Source organism: Helianthus annuus, chromosome 11 (genome assembly GCF_002127325.2).
Source record: "Helianthus annuus cultivar XRQ/B chromosome 11, HanXRQr2.0-SUNRISE, whole genome shotgun sequence".
NCBI classification, from domain to species: Eukaryota; Viridiplantae; Streptophyta; class Magnoliopsida; order Asterales; family Asteraceae; genus Helianthus; species Helianthus annuus.
This window is the reverse complement of record NC_035443.2, coordinates 149,164,026-149,169,712: the sequence shown is the minus strand read 5'-3', so window position 1 is coordinate 149,169,712 and position 5,687 is coordinate 149,164,026. Positions and strand designations below refer to the sequence as shown.

Sequence of the window (5,687 nt, the reverse complement as noted above, 5' to 3'; positions counted from 1 at the left end):
ATGTCAGCGAATTCTGTAATCAAAATAAAAAACACTAAGAATAAAAATGAATACGAAGAAGATATAAAATCAGATGCGTTGAGAGTGCTTCAATTTCATTCAAAAAATTAAAAACAATAGCATACTATTAATAATATATATAGGAGGAATGTTCAACCGAAAATCCCACTACCCAGGTTTATAGGATGCTAAAATTGTGGAGATCATGGGCAAAAGTGTAGAGATCATGGCAGCAAAAGGTGGAGCTATCAAAACTGTCGAGAACTTCCCTCAACCGCCACAAGAGCGGTTATTTTAGTGAGTTTAAATGGTTGAGATTTAATCTCAGCCAAATCCAACGGTGGAGGTTAATTTAAAAAACGGTTACACTTAATGGGTTCCATATATATATATAATTAATGTTTTTATATATCTTTTTTGTTTTAATTATTATATGGTTTTTAAATAAATAAGTAAAATGTCCAACTTGCCCTCCACTTAACAGTTAAAATTAATTAGGTTAGGGTTAAAGGATAAACCGTGCAAGATTTTAAAATATTAAGGACAAAACTTGTCAATTTTAAAGGTAAAAGACACCGCTTGAAACTTGATATAAAGATAAAGGACAAAACTTGTAATTCACTCTTATGTGAGACCGCAGGATGGCAAATGAACCTAAACCTCAAAGGTAAACTCGAAAGCTGAAATATTCGGGATGGTTAAAGTTGGGATACAACAAGTTAAACAAACTTATAATTTTGGGGTAAGACGGGTGGGCGTGGATTTATGGCGTGGAAGTCTCTCCACATCGGGCACAAATTTTTTTATAAAAAGTGGAACCGGTTTCAAATCGGGTTTACCGAGTCGGGTTTGGAGCCAGTTATTATGCCCATCTCTGGTTACATGTAACTTTGGAATTGGGTTTGGCTTGAACCTGACAACAACTTTGGAGTTGGGCGTGGACTTGACTGGACTTAACTGCTGCTAATGGGCTGGATGGCTGGATACCCGGAAGAAGTAGTTTAGTTCAGCCCATATAAAATAAGTCTTGTCTTATTCATCAGTCATCACACATCTGTACCAAATATCTATCTGTTCCTTTTTCTTCTCTCTAGGGTTTGGTCAGTTATTGTAGATCTTGTGTTAAGATCGAGTGTTCATAGCTTAGATCCGTTTTAAAGAGTGCAGATCATATAAAGTCCAGCTTCTTCCTCATCTTGCTCATTCACCAACTCAACGAGAATCCTTCATTTTTTTTCTCAATTCAAGCCCATACTCACTACCCCTTTTACCGATTTCCAAAACCATAGAAAACTCAATGGCCGGTGATATCTTTATATTTACGGGAGCTAACGACGACAGTTATGACGTTTCCTAAGCTTTAATTATATGCAAAGGTATGCTTATATTCTTCATAATTCATAATTAAGTTTTGATTCATGTGTGTGCAACCATCTAAAACTTAATCAAAAGAGTTGAACTTTGTATCGGATCGTAGAGCATTGTGCGTTCATTAGATATCAGTTAGTTAATTAATAAAACATTTTATTATCATTTGGCATATGTTCTCATTTAACTATGGTGCTCACGTATACTAATTTTTATAGATGTTTATTGCTTATATGGGATCACTTCCCGATGGCGAGTACTCGCCTTCAATGCATCATTCACAAATAATTAAAAAGTTTATTCATCCAAGGTACATCTTATCACTGTTTAAGGTTTTTAGATTTGAAACTATAAATAACATTTTTTATGTAAAAAAAAAAAAAACAGTTTCGCAAGCCATGCATTAATAAGGAGTTATAAAAGAAGCTTCAATGGATTTGCGGCATATCTCACTGAAGAAGAAAAACAGAAGTTAACGAGTAAGTTAGTAGATAATATAAGTTAATTAAGTCATAATTTGGGTTAAAAGAATAAAATAATTTATATATAATTAACTAAAATTACTGGTTTAGTACTGTTTGTACTTGAGTACTATTTAGAGAAAAATAGTAACTTCAGATATATAGGTTTTCCTAGAATGATTAATCTTGATACTAAAGATACTTTGATATACTGATATACGTGTTTGTATTGGTTCGACACACACATCAATAATACTAACCAATATTGTTGAGCTTCAACAGGAATTGATGGGGTCGTTTCGGTTTTCCCTTGTGAGAAGTCCCAACTTCAAACCATAAGGTCTTGGGACTTCATGGGAATATCAAGAAGCATTGAATGACGTCCTGCTGTCGAGAGTGACATTATAGTCGGTGTTGATTCTGCAATATTGCCGGAGTCTGAGAGCTTTAGTGATGAAGGCTTTGGTCCTATTCCTAAAAAATGGAAAGGAGTGTGTGATGGTGGTAAAGATTTTTTCTGTAACTGGTAAGTTCAGTACAAGCTATTAGTTGTTATGTTTCATAAAGATAACTTTAACAATATGTTTTAGACATAATTAACTATCTTGACATCCTATATTTTATTTCAAAAGTCAAATTGGTTCTAAAATTAGAGACTGCCTTATGTATTATATTGACTTTGTTGGGGTTCTAACTTGTCCTCATAGATTAATAAGCCTTTAAGAAAGTGTTAACTGTGCCAAGAGCTAGCTGAAAGCTTGTTTATGAAAACAGAAAGCCTTATTATAGTTTTTTCCGTGTATCAAGACCCTAATTAATTTATTAATAGCATTAGGATGGTTCAAGTCTCGTGCACAAGAGGTCCATATTTTCATATTTGTTTTTATTTAAACATCAAACTTGTTTTTTTTGTTTCATATTTTCAAGTTATCTTAATATGAACGACGCCAATGATCTCTAGATCAAGTGGTTGAAGGCTTGCATTTCTCTTAAAAGATGCAAGTTTAACTCCTACTTGGTGCAGAGTGAGGCATTGGTGGGCAATGATAGGAGACCCAGGGAAACCTGGGTTCAATCCTTGAGCCAAACGGGTTTTACCGGTAATTTCACCGTCATGCCTACGGGCGGGTTACCCGGTTTTCCCCGGAATTGGTGGTGGACTCGGGTTACTCTCGGAGTACTCCGTTTGGTCCAGTGGGTGCCCCGAGAGTGCTCGGGATTGATTCTGTTGGCCGTTTAAAAAAATCTTAATATGAACGACTAATCATAGTTTTTTGTTGGTGTATATGAACTGTCTTGACCCATGCTTAGAGCATAACTTGGTGAACCAAAAAGTAGTTCTTTGTGATCAGCCACCTAACTTTGAGAATATTAAAATGTCTAGAGCCATGGGTTATATATACCCAGGTTCTAAAGCCATGTCCTGCTATAGCCCTAAGTAGAAATGATCTCAACTTAGTCAAGAAATCCAAAAAATCTTCCAAGTAATGACATCTTTCTCCGCCTAACTACCAATCGGAAAATTTATGTATAACCTATCACTTAATTGTTACTGTTATTTGATGGACAGAGAACCTCGGGTCCAAATTTTCAAAAGCGAGACTATTAACAACCCAAGGGCTCCTTTTGTTGCTTCATTATCTTCTAGAGGACCTAGTAGATTTTTGCATGATTTAATAAAGGTACATACTAGTATTGCTTCAAGTTATATATTAGCACTTAATTCGACATTGAATTTATTGTATATTAACTTAGCATAATAGAAGATAGGCCTTTAGGTTACCCTTGGTTGATTTCGTATAGAACCTTAATACCCATGTTCCAATTTTACATGAGACCAGCTCAAAAAAGATCCCTAGCCTAATTTGTACATGTAATTCTTTACAAGTTTAATGAAATATAATATGTTCTTCTAGCCGGATGTAATAGCCCCTGGTGTAGAAATTCTAGCGCCTTTTCCACCGAAGTTACTTAGGCCAGATGACAAACTTGTTCTTGGACAAGCTTATCGTCTGGTCACCTCTACTGGTAAGTTTTTTTTTTTTTTTTTTTTTTTTTTTTTTTTTTTTTTCATATCTTCCATGCATGCATTAACGTTTCCTGGCTAACGATTGTGTAGCTTTATTGAACAGATGTTGAGGCTATGCAAGCAAGGCGGGAAACAAATATGCACGTTGTTACTAGTGAAAGTGACGGAAAGAATTGCTTACTCGAAAACAGAAGAGGGGGTGCCCGGCAAAGCAGCCACAACCATCTGTCAAAACTCCAGTGACTGAGATCATGAAAAGGAAGAGGGGGCGCCCGGCAAAGCAGCCACAACCATCTGGAAATGTTCCAATGACTGAGCTGGTGAAAAAGAAAAGGTGGCGGCCCGCAAAGCAGCCACAGCCATCAGGGGAAATTCTTGTGACTGAGGTTGCGGACGCCGAAAAGGAAAAGGGGGCGGCCAGCAAGGCAGCAGTTTTGAATATCGAGAGTGATGAAGAAAACATGTGAAATGCCACCTAAGCGACGACGCGGAAGCCACCTCAACAAAATTAAATATGGTGTTATGTATTTTGAAACTTATCTAGTGTTAACTGTTTAGTTATACTTTTAGTTTGGTACTTTAAAGGGTAGAAATGTGTCATGTTCTTTTCTCTTTGTGATATGAAGCCACTTGACAGCATATATAGATGATCTTTAACTATGAAGTGCATCTGCTAGTGACATATCCACTTGCCATAAACACATTTTTTGCACTGAATTTTTCATAGGTAATGCATGAATGTTGTTTTGAGCATTTCAACGTGTATAAACAAATTTATTCATGCCCTCAAGGAAGAACATGTTGCTACGAAACTCATAGATATTCTGGTATGAGACTGGGTATGAGATTAGTTTTAATAATTTTTATAGGTATGAGACGAGTTTGGTATTAGGTGAAACCCGACCTGAATGCTAAAAAGATAGTTGTAAACATTTTTATAGGCAAATTGGAAATAAATAATCATACCTTTTACCTTTTTAACTTTGGCCGATAATAATCTCAAGTCTGTTATTAGCCGATAATAATCCAAACTGGTCAATTTTTTTTGTAAAATAGTCCACCGTTAAATAGCTTAAAGGAGTTAAGTTTTTTTTTTTTTTTTTTTTTTTTTTTTTCAAATTACAAACCGATGTTTTAGGGCTTTTGATCAGAATGAGGATACGAGTCGATTGATGTAAAACTTACCTTGAAATTGTGCTCGAAATGGCTTGATTTTTGTTAATTGGAATTTAAACACCCGAATTGAAGCACCGTTTTCATGGGTTGAGGGCAGCATTTTGAGGTAAGTTTTATATCAACCGACTCGTATCCTCGTTCTGATCAAAAGCCCTAAAACATCGGTTTGTAATTTGGAAAAAAACTTAACACCGTTAAGCTATTTTAACGGCGGACTATTTTACAAAAAAAATTGACCAGTTCGGATTATTATCAGCTAATAACTGACTTGGGATTATTATCGGTCAAATTAAGAAAGTTGGGATTATTTATTTCCAGTTTGCCTTTTTTATATTCCTTTGTCCTTGGTTAATAATGTAGTCTACTAATCCACTTATTTTTGGTTTTATATTTCAAATGTCCTTTGTCCCCCTGGCGTTTGACACGTTCGACTCCTTGGCGCCGGAGGCAGTTCGGCTCTTGTCTAGAGTTCAGCGTGTGGTTCATAGCAACTTTTCGACCCCTAAGGGGCGGGACTTTGTTTTTAGTAGATTAGGGTATTCTATTCAGAAAGGGATGACGGTGCAGTTTGTTGCTCGTCTACCTGCTATCCTTATGTAATTTGCCCTGATGATTGGAATGAAATAAAAATGCTAATTTCCTGAATGTCCTTG

At 35.9% G+C, this 5,687-nt stretch overlaps 1 non-coding gene across 1 annotated transcript; it reads left to right on the top strand.

Annotated features, from left to right (window-relative positions):
- The first annotated feature begins 1,043 nt into the window (after positions 1-1,043).
- Positions 1,044-4,565, top strand: LOC110890787. Its single transcript, XR_004871093.1, has 7 exons — positions 1,044-1,376; positions 1,587-1,678; positions 1,756-1,847; positions 2,112-2,355; positions 3,400-3,511; positions 3,746-3,857; positions 3,962-4,565. It is a non-coding gene; the product is annotated as an uncharacterized LOC110890787 (transcript).
- The last annotated feature ends 1,122 nt before the right edge of the window (positions 4,566-5,687 follow it).